We start from the raw sequence: 17,380 nt of genomic DNA, 5'->3' as shown, positions 1-17,380 counted from the left end.
GATGCTTTTCCCACATGAAAGGCACTTTTGCCAGTTTGGTCCATGCTTGCCCTTGGCCCTGTCCTGTGGCTCCTGTCTCGGCGACTCCTCGACCGGACAGGTGGATTTGGGCCTGGACCTTGCTGGCAAGAGCGGTTGCGTCAGGGGGATGTCTCTGATGGTGTCCCCCCGCGCCTGGGCCTCTCAGCATTTGGTCCTGTCCTGTGGCTCCTGTCTCGGCAACGTCTCGACCAGACAGCTCGATTCAGGGCCCAATGTTGCTGGCGAGAGCAACTTTGCCTGTGGTCACGTCCAGGACTTTTAGGACGGCTGCCGTCCTCAGGGTCTGGGCAGCTGCTGTCTGATGACCCTGATGTTGCCTCACTTTCTGTGCCAGGGCTGCTGCTCTCCAGCCAGGAAGATTCCAGCAACGGCTCCAATGCTGCATGTTGGGTGCTGCTGCGTTCTCTGCTCTCTCGAGATGCAGATGGAGGAGACAGACCTGATGGCACCGGGCTGCCAGAGCTGTGGCTGATGGCCTCGGCTTCTGGGGAGCCATGGGAAGGCTCCAGTCCTGACTGGCTGGTCAGGCTGGAGCCATTGAACTCTGCCTCATGGCTGGAGGCTTAAAAGGGAAGCAGGAAGGTCAAGGGCCTGTCAGGGCCCGGGCCAGGGCCAGGGCCAGGCCAGAGCAGTGCCCTCAGCCCTCCAGGAGCGGACGGGCGCTGCCAGGCCCAGCCTGGGCACTGATCCCAGCCCAGCGACACCCGGGTGCTTTGCCTCATGCCCGTGCCCAGACCAGCACAGCAGGCATGCTGCAGGGGACAGAGCCAATGGCACCAGGCACCTCTGCGGGGCTCTTAGCCCGCAGCATCGGCCCCAAGGGCTGCTCTGGCCCTGCCTGCCTGGCTGATGGGCAGGCCTGGAGGCCTTGGGGAGCAGGGGACAGCTCGGGCACGGACGTCCCAACAGCTGCCCCCGGCCCAGCTGGGCCCCCCCCTTGGGGAGGAAGGAGGCTCCCAGGCCAGCAGGGCTGGGCAGCTCCTGCCTCCCCCTGCCTCCGCTCCGGGCCCCACGCTGGCTGCCCCGACAGCCCCTGCGCCAGGCTGCGGGAGGGCTGCTTTGCCCTCACCTGGCTCTCTGGCATCAGGGGCCTCCTGTTCCCTGTTGCCCATGGTTCCGGTCAGGAGTGAGTCCCTGGGCAGGAGCACTGCGGTCTCCTCCAGGTGCTCGTCCTCTCTCTCTTTGGGAGAAAGAAGAGTGCGGGGCGTTTGCAGAGCAGGCCCAGAGCCACGAGGGCACTACTCCCTGGTGAGCCCTGCTCCTGTCCTCCTTTTCCTCCCGTCACAGCGTCGAGGAACACTGCTGTCTCCTCTGGATGTTCCTCCGCTGCCTCTGGGAAGGGAGAGGCAGGTGAGCCTGCAGCACAGGCCCAGAGCCCCGAGGTGTGGGGCTCCTCTGGTCCCTGGGCAGCCCCGTCCCTGTCCTGCCTTGTCCTCCCGTTGTCAGGCGGCACTGACACACGGCCTGAGCCCAGCCTTCCCTCTTGTGGCCTTGGTCACACGGATCACCATGGCCACTCTGACATCAGCAACGTGCACCCAAAATGGGGGCAGCGATGGCCTCAGTCCCACGCCACCCATTTGAGGCTGCCCCCTTGGGAACCGAGGTTCTGAGATGGGTCCGAGCCTTCGGTCAGAGCGGAACCAGGGCAGGGGTTCCTGCAGCAAGTGCAGGGTCAACTGCCAGGCCCTGGGGCAGCCATCGAGCGTGGCACTGTTGGCAGAAAGGGGCTGTTCAGGCAGTGCCACTCCAGGGCTCCTGGCCCTGGCAGTCGGCTGCCCAACTTTTTACACTGACTCCAATGGAAACCCAGAGAATTCAGTGGGAGTTTTCTGTGTGCATCTGACTGGGAGAGCTTGAAACAGTCCTCGACTCCGAAGTCAAATGCAGGAGGGATGCTTTTCCCACATGAAAGGCACTTTTGCCAGTTTGGTCCATGCTTGCCCTTGGCCCTGTCCTGTGGCTCCTGTCTCGGCGACTCCTCGACCGGACAGGTGGATTTGGGCCTGGACCTTGCTGGCAAGAGCGGTTGCGTCAGGGGGATGTCTCTGATGGTGTCCCCCCGCGCCTGGGCCTCTCAGCATTTGGTCCTGTCCTGTGGCTCCTGTCTCGGCAACGTCTCGAGCAGACAGTTCGATTCAGGGCCCAATGTTGCTGGCGAGAGCAACTTTGCCTGTGGTCACGTCCAGGACTTTTAGGACGGCTGCCGTCCTCAGGGTCTGGGCAGCTGCTGTCTGATGACCCTGATGTTGCCTCACTTTCTGTGCCGGGGCTGCTGCTCTCCAGCCAGGAAGATTCCAGCAACGGCTCCAATGCTGCATGTTGGGTGCTGCTGCGTTTTCTGCTCTCTCGAGATGCAGATGGAGGAGACAGACCTGATGGCACCGGGCTGCCAGAGCTGTGGCTGATGGCCTCGGCTTCTGGGGAGCCATGGGAAGGCTCCAGTCCTGACTGGCTGGTCAGGCTGGAGCCATTGAACTCTGCCTCATGGCTGGAGGCTTAAAAGGGAAGCAGGAAGGTCAAGGGCCTGTCAGGGCCCGGGCCAGGGCCAGGGCCAGGCCAGAGCAGTGCCCTCAGCCCTCCAGGAGCGGACGGGCGCTGCCAAGCCCAGGCTGGGCACTGATCCCCGCCCAGCGACACCCGGGTGCTTTGCCTCATGCCCGTGCCCAGACCAGCACAGCAGGCATGCTGCAGGGGACAGAGCCAATGGCACCGGGCACCTCTGCGGGGCTCTTAGCCCGCAGCATCGGCCCCAAGGGCTGCTCTGGCCCTGCCTGCCTGGCTGATGGGCAGGCCTGGAGGCCTTGGGGAGCAGGGGACAGCTCGGGCACGGACGTCCCAACAGCTGCCCCCGGCCCAGCTGGGCCCCCCTTGGGGAGGAAGGAGGCTCCCAGGCCCAGCAGGGCTGGGCAGCTCCTGCCTCCCCCTGCCTCCGCTCCGGGCCCCACGCTGGCTGCCCCGACAGCCCCTGCGCCAGGCTGCGGGAGGGCTGCTTTGCCCTCACCTGGCTCTCTGGCATCAGGGGCCTCCTGTTCCCTGTTGCCCATGGTTCCGGTCAGCAGTGAGTCCCTGGGCAGGAGCACTGCGGTCTCCTCCAGGTGCTCGTCCTCTCTCTCTTTGGGAGAAAGAAGAGTGCGGGGCGTTTGCAGAGCAGGCCCAGAGCCACGAGGGCACTACTCCCTGGTGAGCCCTGCTCCTGTCCTCCTTTTCCTCCCGTCACAGCGTCGAGGAACACTGCTGTCTCCTCTGGATGTTCCTCCGCTGCCTCTGGGAAGGGAGAGGCAGGTGAGCCTGAAGCGCAGGCCCAGAGCCCCGAGGTGTGGGGCTCCTCTGGTCCCTGGGCAGCCCCGTCCCTGTCCTGCCTTGTCCTCCCATTGTCAGGCGGCACTGACACACGGCCTGAGCCCAGCCTTCCCTCTTGTGGCCTTGGTCACACGGATCACCATGGCCACTCTGACATCAGCAACGTGCACCCAAAATGGGGGCAGCGATGGCCTCAGTCCCACGCCACCCATTTGAGGCTGCCCCCTTGGGAACCGAGGTTCTGAGATGGGTCCGAGCCTTCGGTCAGAGCGGAACCAGGGCAGGGGTTCCTGCAGCAAGTGCAGGGTCAACTGCCAGGCCCTGGGGCAGCCATCGAGCGTGGCACTGTTGGCAGAAAGGGGCTGTTCAGGCAGTGCCACTCCAGGGCTCCTGGCCCTGGCAGTCGGCTGCCCAACTTTTTACACTGACTCCGATGGAAACCCAGAGAATTCAGTGGGAGTTTTCTGTGTGCATCTGACTGGGAGAGCTTGAAACAGTCCTCGACTCCGAAGTCAAATGCAGGAGGGATGCTTTTCCCACATGAAAGGCACTTTTGCCAGTTTGGTCCATGCTTGCCCTTGGCCCTGTCCTGTGGCTCCTGTCTCAGCGACTCCTCGACCGGACAGGTGGATTTGGGCCTGGACCTTGCTGGCAAGAGCGGTTGCGTCAGGGGGATGTCTCTGATGGTGTCCCCCCGCGCCTGGGCCTCTCAGCATTTGGTCCTGTCCTGTGGCTCCTGTCTCGGCAACGTCTCGAGCAGACAGTTCGATTCAGGGCCCAATGTTGCTGGCGAGAGCAACTTTGCCTGTGGTCACGTCCAGGACTTTTAGGACGGCTGCCGTCCTCAGGGTCTGGGCAGCTGCTGTCTGATGACCCTGATGTTGCCTCACTTTCTGTGCCGGGGCTGCTGCTCTCCAGCCAGGAAGATTCCAGCAACGGCTCCAATGCTGCATGTTGGGTGCTGCTGCGTTTTCTGCTCTCTCGAGATGCAGATGGAGGAGACAGACCTGATGGCACCGGGCTGCCAGAGCTGTGGCTGATGGCCTCGGCTTCTGGGGAGCCATGGGAAGGCTCCAGTCCTGACTGGCTGGTCAGGCTGGAGCCATTGAACTCTGCCTCATGGCTGGAGGCTTAAAAGGGAAGCAGGAAGGTCAAGGGCCTGTCAGGGCCCGGGCCAGGGCCAGGGCCAGGCCAGAGCAGTGCCCTCAGCCCTCCAGGAGCGGACGGGCGCTGCCAAGCCCAGCCTGGGCACTGATCCCCGCCCAGCGACACCCGGGTGCTTTGCCTCATGCCCGTGCCCAGACCAGCACAGCAGGCATGCTGCAGGGGACAGAGCCAATGGCACCGGGCACCTCTGCGGGGCTCTTAGCCCGCAGCATCGGCCCCAAGGGCTGCTCTGGCCCTGCCTGCCTGGCTGATGGGCAGGCCTGGAGGCCTTGGGGAGCAGGGGACAGCTCGGGCACGGACGTCCCAACAGCTGCCCCCGGCCCAGCTGGGCCCCCCTTGGGGAGGAAGGAGGCTCCCAGGCCCAGCAGGGCTGGGCAGCTCCTGCCTCCCCCTGCCTCCGCTCCGGGCCCCACGCTGGCTGCCCCGACAGCCCCTGCGCCAGGCTGCGGGAGGGCTGCTTTGCCCTCACCTGGCTCTCTGGCATCAGGGGCCTCCTGTTCCCTGTTGCCCATGGTTCCGGTCAGCAGTGAGTCCCTGGGCAGGAGCACTGCGGTCTCCTCCAGGTGCTCGTCCTCTCTCTCTTTGGGAGAAAGAAGAGTGCGGGGCGTTTGCAGAACAGGCCCAGAGCCACGAGGGCACTACTCCCTGGTGAGCCCTGCTCCTGTCCTCCTTTTCCTCCCGTCACAGCGTCGAGGAACACTGCTGTCTCCTCTGGATGTTCCTCCGCTGCCTCTGGGAAGGGAGAGGCAGGTGAGCCTGCAGCACAGGCCCAGAGCCCCGAGGTGTGGGGCTCCTCTGGTCCCTGGGCAGCCCCGTCCCTGTCCTGCCTTGTCCTCCCGTTGTCAGGCGGCACTGACACACGGCCTGAGCCCAGCCTTCCCTCTTGTGGCCTTGGTCACACGGATCACCATGGCCACTCTGACATCAGCAACGTGCACCCAAAATGGGGGCAGCGATGGCCTCAGTCCCACGCCACCCATTTGAGGCTGCCCCCTTGGGAACCGAGGTTCTGAGATGGGTCCGAGCCTTCGGTCAGAGCGGAACCAGGGCAGGGGTTCCTGCAGCAAGTGCAGGGTCAACTGCCAGGCCCTGGGGCAGCCATCGAGCGTGGCACTGTTGGCAGAAAGGGGCTGTTCAGGCAGTGCCACTCCAGGGCTCCTGGCCCTGGCAGTCGGCTGCCCAACTTTTTACACTGACTCCGATGGAAACCCAGAGAATTCAGTGGGAGTTTTCTGTGTGCATCTGACTGGGAGAGCTTGAAACAGTCCTCGACTCCAAAGTTAAATGCAGGAGGGATGCTTTTCCCACATGAAAGGCACTTTTGCCAGTTTGGTCCATGCTTTCCTACTAGCAAATAAATATATTGAAAAAAACAACTGGAAGAGAAGCACAAACCGTTCTTTTGGCCTTTTCTCATTCATGTCTTTGCAAACATGCTCCTGGAAAATCCAGATCAATGGCTTCTAGAACAATCAGCGAGACCCCTGGAAAGCAAGGGGTGACAAGCAGCGACCCCCTGCACCTGCTTGATGCCGGGGCAGCGGGAGTTCATCAATTTTCCTGTCTCCATGGGAGAGGCACCTTGGGAGGACAAGGATGCCTTCACTGAACTAGGAGGGAGGCACAGCTGGTGCAATGCCAGGGAGTGCCTTTATCCAGGAGGCAGGGAGGAGGCAGAGGAAGAGGACTAAGTTGGGAAGTGGCACCCAGAGCTCTGTAGTGATCCCGTGTCTCGGCAAGGGCTGGAAGCAGAAGGAGGCAGAAGAGCTCAGCCGGACAATCCTGAGCTCTGGACACTTTGTCCTCAGCGCCATGAACCTCCTTCTTCCCCAGGCCCTGGGAACTGCTCCTGTGCTGCTCCTGCGCTGCTGAGGTCACTCACAGGCGCTGCTCCGGCCTGAGAAACAGCACAGCCAGCTGGGAGTGTGACAGCTGTGCTGGTCTGGGCACGGGTATGAGGCAAAGCACCCGGGTGTCGCTGGGCGGGGATCAGTGCCCAGGCTGGGCTTGGCAGCGCCCGTCTGCTCCTGGAGGGCTGAGGGCACTGCTCTGGCCTGGCCCTGGCCCTGGCCCTGGCCTGGGGGGCCCTTGACCTTCCTGCTTTCCCTTGGAGCCCCCAGGGATGAGCCAGAGCTCAATGGCCCCAGCCTGACCAGCCAGTCAGGACTGGAGCCTTCCCGTGCCTCCCCAGAAGCTGAGGCCATCAGCCCCAGCTCACAAACACTGCGCAACAGGGTTTGCCAAGAGTTTTTCCTATCAGATCTTGAAAAGGATTTCCAAAGTAACACTGCTTAGCAGCTGCCTCTGTGTCCTCTAGGAACAGTTCCCACTTAGTCCAGTCAGCTTGGGACACAGCAGGCTGCGGGGGCCAGCCTCTGGTATCGGAGTGACCAGAGGTCTGGCTCGTGGGTCCTTCCAAGGGACCGCGGTGCTGAAGGTAGATGGCGGAGGAAAGGAGGCAGGCTCAGTGTTGGGTTAAAACCAGAAAATTTATTGGACCTCCGAACAGGTGACCTCAACGAGCAGGGGTGCCCAGCACCGAGCACCTTTCGGCCTCGTGCAAGGGATTTTATGGGGGGGAGGAGACAAGGCAGGGATTACAGATCAACCAACCAGGGAAGGGAAGGGTGTGGCAAACAAGACGAGGGACACATGTGGGATCCAAATGTAACAGGGGAAGGGAGGGACTCCTTTCCCAGGACCAATCACTTGGCCCCCTGCTTAGAACTTTCCACATGCCTGGGAGGGGAGCCAGAGTGACAGACAGGGCCCTGGGAGGAGACAAAACTGATACATGGGGTGATTTCAATAAAACAAGGAGGGTGCCAAATGGGGTATACCAAACATACAGAATTTAAAGGGGAGACCCAGACCGAACCAAAACAAACACACTCCCACAGGGAGCTTCTTCAAGGAAGAAACATGACACGCTTCTCATCATAAAAAAACGTTTATTGCTTTACTTTCACTTTTTTTCTTTTGGCGTCCTTATGCTTCTTTCGGCATTCCAGAAAATAGTGAAAATCTAATGTATTATTAGGAGAAGTCTCTGAATCCACTCTTAGGAGAAGTCTCTAAATTCACTGTTTCTCTTGAACACTTTCTTTACATGCAGTTAAGTAGCTGGTCCTGTAACATACAGAGATTTAGTGGTTTACCTGAGTGACATCACAACCAGTATACTAAACCACTTTTGTTCTCTGGTAATTACAAAGTTTCAGGCTCTTGTCCAGGTCCTGAATTAATTTCTCATGCAGATTCATAGCCGTGTTCCCTCCTCATGCTCAGCTTTCAGCCACAGTTACCAGGGAACAGACGTTACCTACTCACCTCAAGCAATAATCTACGTCTGTCTTCCCAACCCTCTTTTTCTTCACTGGGCTCTGTTGATCTACAAAATAACCTTGGGCCTTCTGCACAAAACAAAGAACCAAGTAAAAGGGTTAAGCACGTCTGATTATGCTGCTGCTTGGAACACTCATGAGCAACACAGCAATAAAGTCAGCAGCCCTATCCTTCGCGTCCTTCCTATTCCCTTCCCCCCACCACCACACGTGGGCTCCAACAGAAATGTTCTGTGTTCCAGCCTCGTGTACTACGAAGAATGAAAGGCAGCAGCAGTTCTCCTGAAGGCGCTGAAATCTAGATTGCAGTGAAATAGCAGCTGTTCCAGTAAAAGCTCAACACCGGGAGCCTACATCTCCCCGCAAAACTGATGGCTGCGGACGACTGAGATCTCCATTTTAACACACGCTGTAAATCAGACAGGCTGGAAGCACACAGGACAGTAACTGTATGAACACATCAGTACATTGCATCAGAGTTACCTAGTAAGTCTCAAGAAACAAACATCCTTTAAGCCTGTCCTAAAACTGTGTTCTATCACATGTAACAAGCCATCCTTTTGTGGATGTGGAATGTTTTAGGGCTGTGTATGTTTTCTTTTGTGGTTGTTTTCTTTGTTTTTAAATACAAAATTCACTGGATTCAGAAGAGAAAAACCAAGATTCATGAGGGCAAAGAACCACACAGGCTGTGTATGTGGCTGATAAGAATACTCAACATTCTTAATGATGACAGCAGAAAGACAGGAAAAAGTTAAAGATGATATGCATGCCTGAAAGGGTCCGAAATGTCTAGGCAACTTGTCCAGTGACTATTTTTTTGGTAAGCTCCAGAAGTCCAGATACTTATTAGGCAATTATCTGGAAGAAAAGAAAGCCAGACAGCTGCTCAGCCTTTATTTTGCCAGGACTTCCTCACGGGCTTCTACCACAACCTAGACCCCGAGTAAGGATGGCAAATGTTGACTACAAAACATTCATAAGCGGGCAGCATTTTTTCCTCACTGAATTCCAGTAAGAGTTTAAAAGGAAAAAAAATACAAAAGGGGTGAATAAGTTCCGTTGTACCTCGTGGGCGTTCATCATCTTTGGAGAAGAAGAAAACTCTAGCACTTTCCGCGTGTGGTAAAGAAAGAAACCTAGACAAGTACAAAGGGATTTTAGCATCCTAAAAGGCGCTATCAAATTCCATGAACGCGAGTTAAAGCTGTAGCGCTTCAGAGAAATGATCAACCTTGAAGAGCTTTACTCTGCAGAAACCAAATACTGCCTTCTATAAAAAACCCCGCTTTTTCAAAGAAAACTGAGTGTGTCTTTGGCTTTTGGCTAAACTCAGTTTGGTTGTGGTCAAACCAGAATGACCCAGTTAATTTCTTGTGCTCCACTTCTCTCTTTTCATATTCAACTTCACATCAAATGGGCTGCGGGGAGTTTTGACTCTGTGCAGCACAAACGGTTTTCCAGGATGACATTCACCGCTCAGAGGTGTGCAATGTCCGTTTCCCATTTCCTGAGTGCTGCTCTTTATATGCCCACAGCATCCAACTACTACAACCAAGGAGACAACAAATACAAATGGAACTTGCATTTCTTGGTCCTTTCCAATTTCTGATGTCTCGGGCTCATCATCACCCTCGGAACTGCTGTCTTGGAAACGTGGATCCTCTTGCCATGTGGCTTTTACCGGTTTTATTGGTCCAAGTACGTAAGGCTCTGCAATAACAGCACCAAAAAAGAAAAAAAGCCCAAACTGGGTTATTCCTGTACTTGCCAGGAGAAATTCCCCCTCTCAAGTGAAATACTTCTCTTGGAGAAGGCAGATTTAAGGAGGACAGAATCTTCTCCCCTCAGATTTTCTGAGCTAAATCTCTGCTCCAGTATTTTCCACTTTGTTCTAGGCATCCCCTACGTATTCTTAAACCCCTATCGCTGCATTCAGAAGACACTACCTACCTTCTGAATTCAGCAGAAGTGTGTGGGGGGGCTTGTTGCCTTGTGTTGTTGCATTGGGGTTTTTAATCTTTTGGATAGCTTCACACAGTTTCTTTTCTTTCCTACAGGACTGGGACTTGATCTAATATTGTTTCATCTTAATTTCATAAGGCCTCATTTTATCTGAGGTTAGGACTCGCCAATGATCATGTGTCATTCAGTTTCCATTTTCTAAAGGTCCAAGAACAGAATTCAGTAACTAATAAAATGTTCTTGAATCTTGGGGTCAGCTCCAGGATTTTGCTCTTCACTCTACATTAACACACATTTTCTTTGAAATGTTGTTGGGTTCTGTGAAACTTGCCGTGACTGGTGTGTCTCCTTTTTCCCTGTTTGAGAAATTTAGGGGATGACAACAAGCTTTTTCACCACTCTGCAAAGACCCCACTGCCTTCTCAAAGCACGCCTTTCAAAACTCCTGAGATGCAAGCACGAGTTACCTCTCGTTAATCTACCACAAGCCTGGCAAGTAGAAATGAAGATCAAAAGGCTTCTGCCTAATTACTGGCTTCTGCCGCTGAAAATCCCCTGGATCCTGACCCTCTTTACAGCGTATTCTCTGCAGTGCCTGCCATAAGCTCTTCCTAGAAATGGCCCCCTTAGAAGGGTTCTGCTGTTACCTTCTTTCATGCCCGACTCCTGTGTGTCTCCAAAGAAGGAAAAGTGAAAGCGCTCGACTCCTGAGCTACGTCGTTCGCAGGCAAAGGTCCCAGATGGTCAGCTGGGGCAGAGTCCTGCGCATCCTCTTTGTCCCGGAGTATGTCCTCAGTGTTTTCTGGTTTGTTCTTTGAAAGTCCAAACAAGTCTTTTAAATCAGCAGCAATAGTCCTCTGTTTTTTCTGGTTTGTTCTTTGAAAGTCCAAACAAGTCTCTTAAATCAGCAGCAATATCACGATCGATGTCTTCAGACACTTGAGGCAGTGTCTCGCTCTCTTCTTTCTTCTTCCTTTTGGCTTTCCTGAAATCAGATTGTTCAAGGATAGCAACACAGCACATGTCCTTTTCAAAGACAGCTTCCCTAAGAGCCTCCTTGCTCTTTTGTCTCCCTAAATGTAGCCAAGCCCATTAAGGCGTGGTTCACTATCAAGGGGAAGCAGTGGGGAAACATCTGAGGTTTGACTCTAAAGGCAGGAACAAGTGTCCTTTTTTAATTAGCCACACCCTTAAGTGACTTTTCACTTAATACGTGGTAACATGGAAATCCAGGTATTTAGCACAGATTTCTTTCCTGCCAATAGCAATGTCAAGAGCTAATATGCTTTTCTCAGAGACCTGCAAATCTCAAGGTCCCTGTATTGACCTTCCTCACCTTCACTTCTGGCAGAGAACAGACGGACTAGAAAGAAAAGATGACACTACATGCTGCTTTTCGAGGTCTGAGTTGAGGTGCGACGTCGCTGGCGGGAGCGGTTGCTCCTGGTGGATGTCCCCGATGATGTCTCCCTCCGCCTGGGCCTCTCAGCCCTTGCTGCTGTCCTGCGGCCCCCGTCACGGCGATTCCTCGACCGGACAGGTGGATTTGAGGCCAGACCTTGCTGGCAGGAGCGGCTGCGTCTGGGGGATGTCCCTGATGATGTCTCCCTGCGCCTGGGCCTCTCAGCCCTTGGCCCTGTCCTGTGGCTCTTGTCTCGGCGACTCCTCGACCGGACAGGTGGATTTGGGGCCGGACCTTGCTGGCAGGAGCGGCTGCGTCTGGGGGATGTCCCTGATGATGTCTCCCTGCGCCTGGGCCTCTCAGCCCTTGGTCCTGTCCTGTGGCTCCTGTCTCGGCGACTCCTCGACCGGACAGGTGGATTTGGGGCCGGACCTTGTTGCCGAGAGCGGCTGCGTCGGGGGAATGTCCCTGATGATGTCTCCCTGCGCCTGGGCCTCTCAGCCCTTGGTCCTGTCCTGTGGCTCCTGTCTCGGCGACTCCTCGACCGGACAGGTGGATTTGGGGCCGGACCTTGCTGGCGAGAGCGGCTGCACCTGGGGGATGTCCCTGATGGTGTCCCCCCGCGCCTGGGCCTCTCAGCATTTGGTCCTGTCCTTTGGCTCCTGTCTCGGCAACGTCTCGACCGGACAGGTGGATTCGGGGCCCAGTGTTGCTGGCGAGAGCAACTTTGGCTGCGGTCAGGTCCAGGACTTTTAGGACGGCTGCCGTCCTCAGGGTCTGGGCAGCTGCTGTCTGATGACCCTGATGTTGCCTCACTTTCTGTGCCGGGGCTGCTGCTCTCCAGCAAGGAAGATTCCAGCAGCGGCTCCAATGCTGCATGTTGGGTGCTGCTGCGTTTTCTGCTCTCTGGAGATGGAGATGGAGATGGAGATGGAGGAGACAGACCTGATGGCACCGGGCTGCCAGAGCTGTGGCTGATGGCCTCGGCTTCTGGGGAGCCATGGGAAGGCTCCAGTCCTGACTGGCTGGTCAGGCTGGGGCCATTGAACTCTGGCTCATGGCTGGAGGCTGAAAAGGGAAGCAGGAAGGTCAAGGGCCTGCCGGGCCAGGGCCAGGCCAGGCCGGAGCGGTGCCCTCAGCCCTCCAGGAGCGGACGGGCGCTGCCAAGCCCAGCCCGGGCACTGATCCCAGCCCAGCGACACCCGGGTGCTTTGCCTCATACCCGTGCCCAGACCAGCACAGCTGTCGCACTCCCAGCTGGCTGTGCTGTTTCTCAGGCCGGAGCAGCGCCTGTGGGTGCCTTCAGCAGCGCAGGAGGAGCACAGGAGCAGTTCCCAGGGCCTGAGAAAGCAAACAGGTTCATGGCACTGAAGGCAAAGTCTCCCCAGCTCGGGATTATCTGGCTGAGCTCTTCTTCTGGTTCCTTCTGCTTCGAGCCCTTGCCGAGACACAGGTTCGCTGCAGACCCTGGGGTGCAGCTTCCCGACTTACCCCTCTTCCTCTGCCTCCTGCCTGCCTCCTGGATAACGGCACTCTCCGGCATTGCACTGGCTGTGCCTCTCTCCTAATTCAGCAAAGGAATCGTTGTCCTCCCATGTTGGCTGTCTGATGGAGAAAGGAAAAGCTGATGAGCTTGTGCTGCTCCGCCATCCTGGAGGTACAGGCTGTCCCTGCTCTTCCTCCAGTGCTTTTGCAAGTCGTGCGTGAAGCTGAAGCCCAGACTCCCGGGACAGGGCAGGGCCAGGACTGCTGGGGCAGGCCCTGGCACGGCACAGCGCCTGCCCCTTCCTGTGTTGTGAGCCAGGCAGAAGGACACCAACCTGAAGGGGATTCGGATCCCCATGATGAACATTCGGGGAAGAAATGCTCTAACGTCTCTGCAGAGGGGGCAGTGGAGGCAGAAAAGACCAGCGCGCAAGGCCTGTCCCTGCAGGGCAAACAGCAGCAGTGTGAGTGAGGCCCTGGTGCTGCTGAGCACCTGCTGTGCCCCGGGGCTGCGGGAATGGCTCCTACCTGGATGCAGTCCCTGTGGAACCAGGCCCTTTTGCACGCTGGGCACACCATGGTGCCATAAGTCTCTCTATCGTCCACGGTCTCCATGCAGATGGGGCATTTGGTTTCCGGCTCCGGAGTCACCTCCAGCTTCAGATCTGGGCGGTGCTCGGGGCAGTAGGCGCTGGGGGAAAAGGAATGGGCAAAGTGAGAAATGCTGGGTCCTTCTGCAGGGGTGACCAGAAGGGGAGAGGAGGTACCTGTACTGTGCAATATACTGTGTGACACAGGCACCGTCCTTGGCACAGGGCAGGTGGAACCATCTGTCGCAGTCTTCCTGACAGCACATGATGGTGGCCCCAGTCTCCCCACAGACGCAGCAGTGCTGGAAAGAGCCAAGCAGCCCCATCAGCGGCAGCCTCGGGGCCTCGCCAGGCAGTCCCACGGCCCCGGGCAGGGCGCAGGACTGTGGCCTCTGCTGGGTCTCAGCCCACAGACCCGCCTGGAGGAAGAGGCTCCTGTGCCAGAGGCTCTGTGGAGCCGCTGGGAGCCAGACTTTTGTCCCACAGCTGGTGGGGAGGGCGGGCCTTTCTTTCGTGGGGTCTGGGCTAAGCTCTGGCAAACCTCGCCTGGCACAAATCTCCCTGCTCTTGTCAGGCTCTCACCTTCTGAGCCGCTCGGCTGACTGCAAGACGGATATCGCGAGGGCGAAAGCCCATGAGTCCTGTCCGATCATTGTCTTGTCGAGAAAGGAGGCTGGCAAAATACTGCGGAAAAGGCGAGGAGCTGATGAGGAGGGAGTGGCAGGGGCTGCCCATTGCAATGCTGGAGGGAGGCCCGGTGCAACTCACCAGGCAGAAGACGTGGGCACAGAGCCCGTGCTTCTCCCGTTTGTCGCCGCAGATGTCCGGGTCAGCCTCTGTGCGGCGGCACAGCAGGCATGCTGCAGGGGACAGAGCCAATGGCACCGGGCACCTCTGCGGGGCTCTTAGCCCGCAGCATCGGCCCCAAGGGCTGCTCTGGCCCTGCCTGCCTGGCTGATGGGCAGGCCTGGAGGCCTTGGGGAGCAGGGGACAGCTCGGGCACGGACGTCCCAACAGCTGCCCCCGGCCCAGCTGGGCCCCCCTTGGGGAGGAAGGAGGCTCCCAGGCCCAGCAGGGCTGGGCAGCTCCTGCCTCCCCCTGCCTCCGCTCCGGGCCCCACGCTGGCTGCCCCGACAGCCCCTGCGCCAGGCTGCGGGAGGGCTGCTTTGCCCTCACCTGGCTCTCTGGCATCAGGGGCCTCCTGTTCCCTGTTGCCCATGGTTCCAGCCAGCAGTGAGTCCCTGGGCAGGAGCACTGCGGTCTCCTCCAGGTGCTCGTCCTCTCTCTCTATGGGAGAAAGAAGAGTGTGGGGCGTTTGCAGAACAGGCCCAGAGCCACGAGGGCACTACTCCCTGGTGAGCCCTGCTCCTGTCCTCCTTTTCCTCCCGTCACAGCGTCGAGGAACACTGCTGTCTCCTCTGGATGTTCCTCCGCTGCCTCTGGGAAGGGAGAGGCAGGTGAGCCTGCAGCACAGGCCCAGAGCCCCGAGGTGTGGGGCTCCTCTGGTCCCTGGGCAGCCCCGTCCCTGTCCTACCTTCTCCTCCCGTTGTCAGGCAACACTGACACACGGCCTGAGCCCAGCCTTCCCTCTTGTGGCCTTGGTCACACAGGTCACAATGGCCACTCTGACATCAGCAACGTGCACCCAAAATGGGGGCAGCGATGGCCTCAGTCCCACGCCACCCATTTGAGGCTGCCCCCTTGGGAACCGAGGTTCTGAGATGGGTCCGAGCCTTCGGTCAGAGCGGAACCAGGGCAGGGGTTCCTGCAGCAAGTGCAGGGTCAACTGCCAGGCCCTGGGGCAGCCATCGAGCGTGGCACTGTTGGCAGAAAGGGGCTGTTCAGGCAGTGCCACTCCAGGGCTCCTGGCCCTGGCAGTCGGCTGCCCAACTTTTTACACTGACTCCGATGGAAACCCAGAGAATTCAGTGGGAGTTTTCTGTGTGCATCTGACTGGGAGAGCTTGAAACAGTCCTCGACTCCAAAGTCAAATGCAGGAGGGATGCTTTTCCCACATGAAAGGCACTTTTGCCAGTTTGGTCCATGCTTTCCTACTAGCAAATAAATATATTGAAAAAAACAACTGGAAGAGAAGCACAAACCGTTCTTTTGGCCTTTTCTCATTCATGTCTTTGCAAACATGCTCCTGGAAAATCCAGATCAATGGCTTCTAGAACAATCAGCGAGACCCCTGGAAAGCAAGGGGTGACAAGCAGCGACCCCCTGCACCTGCTTGATGCCGGGGCAGCGGGAGTTCATCAATTTTCCTGTCTCCATGGGAGAGGCACCTTGGGAGGACAAGGATGCCTTCACTGAACTAGGAGGGAGGCACAGCTGGTGCAATGCCAGGGAGTGCCTTTATCCAGGAGGCAGGGAGGAGGCAGAGGAAGAGGGCTAAGTTGGGAAGTGGCACCCAGAGCTCTGTAGTGATCCCGTGTCTCGGCAAGGGCTGGAAGCAGAAGGAGGCAGAAGAGCTCAGCCGGACAATCCTGAGCTCTGGACACTTTGTCCTCAGCGCCATGAACCTCCTTCTTCCCCAGGCCCTGGGAACTGCTCCTGTGCTGCTCCTGCGCTGCTGAGGTCACTCACAGGCGCTGCTCCGGCCTGAGAAACAGCACAGCCAGCTGGGAGTGTGACAGCTGTGCTGGTCTGGGCACGGGTATGAGGCAAAGCACCCGGGTGTCGCTGGGCTGGGATCAGTGCCCAGGCTGGGCTTGGCAGCGCCCGTCTGCTCCTGGAGGGCTGAGGGCACTGCTCTGGCCTGGCCCTGGCCCTGGCCCTGGCCCTGGCCTGGGGGGCCCTTGACCTTCCTGCTTTCCCTTGGAGCCCCCAGGGATGAGCCAGAGCTCAATGGCCCCAGCCTGACCAGCCAGTCAGGACTGGAGCCTTCCCGTGCCTCCCCAGAAGCTGAGGCCATCAGCCCCAGCTCACAAACGCTGCCTAACGGGGTTTGCCAAGAGTTTTTCCTATCAGATCTTGCAAAGGATTTCCAAAGTAACACTGCTTGGCAGCTTCTTCAAGGAAGAAACATGACACGCTTCTCATCATAAAAAAACGTTTATTGCTTTACTTTCACTTTTTTTCTTTTGGCGTCCTTATGCTTCTTTCGGCATTCCAGAAAATAGTGAAAATCTAATGTATTATTAGGAGAAGTCTCTGAATCCACTCTTAGGAGAAGTCTCTAAATTCACTGTTTCTCTTGAACACTTTCTTTACATGCAGTTAAGTAGCTGGTCCTGTAACATACAGAGATTTAGTGGTTTACCTGAGTGACATCACAACCAGTATACTAAACCACTTTTGTTCTCTGGTAATTACAAAGTTTCAGGCTCTTGTCCAGGTCCTGAATTAATTTCTCATGCAGATTCATAGCCGTGTTCCCTCCTCATGCTCAGCTTTCAGCCACAGTTACCAGGGAACAGACGTTACCTACTCACCTCAAGCAATAATCTACGTCTGTCTTCCCAACCCTCTTTTTCTTCACTGGGCTCTGTTGATCTACAAAATAACCTTGGGCCTTCTGCACAAAACAAAGAACCAATTAAAAGGGTTAAGCACGTCTGATTATGCTGCTGCTTGGAACACTCATGAGCAACACAGCAATAAAGTCAGCAGCCCTATCCTTCGCGTCCTTCCTATTCCCTTCCCCCCACCACCACACGTGGGCTCCAACAGAAATGTTCTGTGTTCCAACCTCGTGTACTACGAAGAATGAAAGGCAGCAGCAGTTCTCCTGAAGGCGCTGAAATCTAGATTGCAGTGAAATAGCAGCTGTTCCAGTAAAAGCTCAACACCGGGAGCCTACATCTCCCCGCAAAACTGATGGCTGCGGACGACTGAGATCTCCATTTTAACACACGCTGTAAATCAGACAGGCTGGAAGCACACAGGACAGTAACTGTATGAACACATCAGTACATTGTATCAGAGTTACCTAGTAAGTCTCAAGAAACAAACATCCTTTAAGCCTGTCCTAAAACTGTGTTCTATCACATGTAACAAGCCATCCTTTTGTGGATGTGGAATGTTTTAGGGCTGTGTATGTTTTCTTTTGTGGTTGTTTTCTTTGTTTTTAAATACAA

At 56.9% G+C, this 17,380-nt stretch overlaps 1 protein-coding gene across 2 annotated transcripts in view; it reads left to right on the top strand.

The window, feature by feature from the left end:
- Positions 1–17,380, top strand: part of LOC138117707 (dynein axonemal heavy chain 12-like) — a 189,124-nt gene that overhangs the window by 91,661 nt on the left and 80,083 nt on the right. The window lies entirely within an intron of this gene.

The sequence above is a fragment of the Aphelocoma coerulescens genome, chromosome 12, assembly GCF_041296385.1.
Source record: "Aphelocoma coerulescens isolate FSJ_1873_10779 chromosome 12, UR_Acoe_1.0, whole genome shotgun sequence".
NCBI classification, from domain to species: Eukaryota; Metazoa; Chordata; class Aves; order Passeriformes; family Corvidae; genus Aphelocoma; species Aphelocoma coerulescens.
Note: the sequence above shows the minus strand (reverse complement) of the source record. Positions and strands in the feature narration are given on the sequence as shown.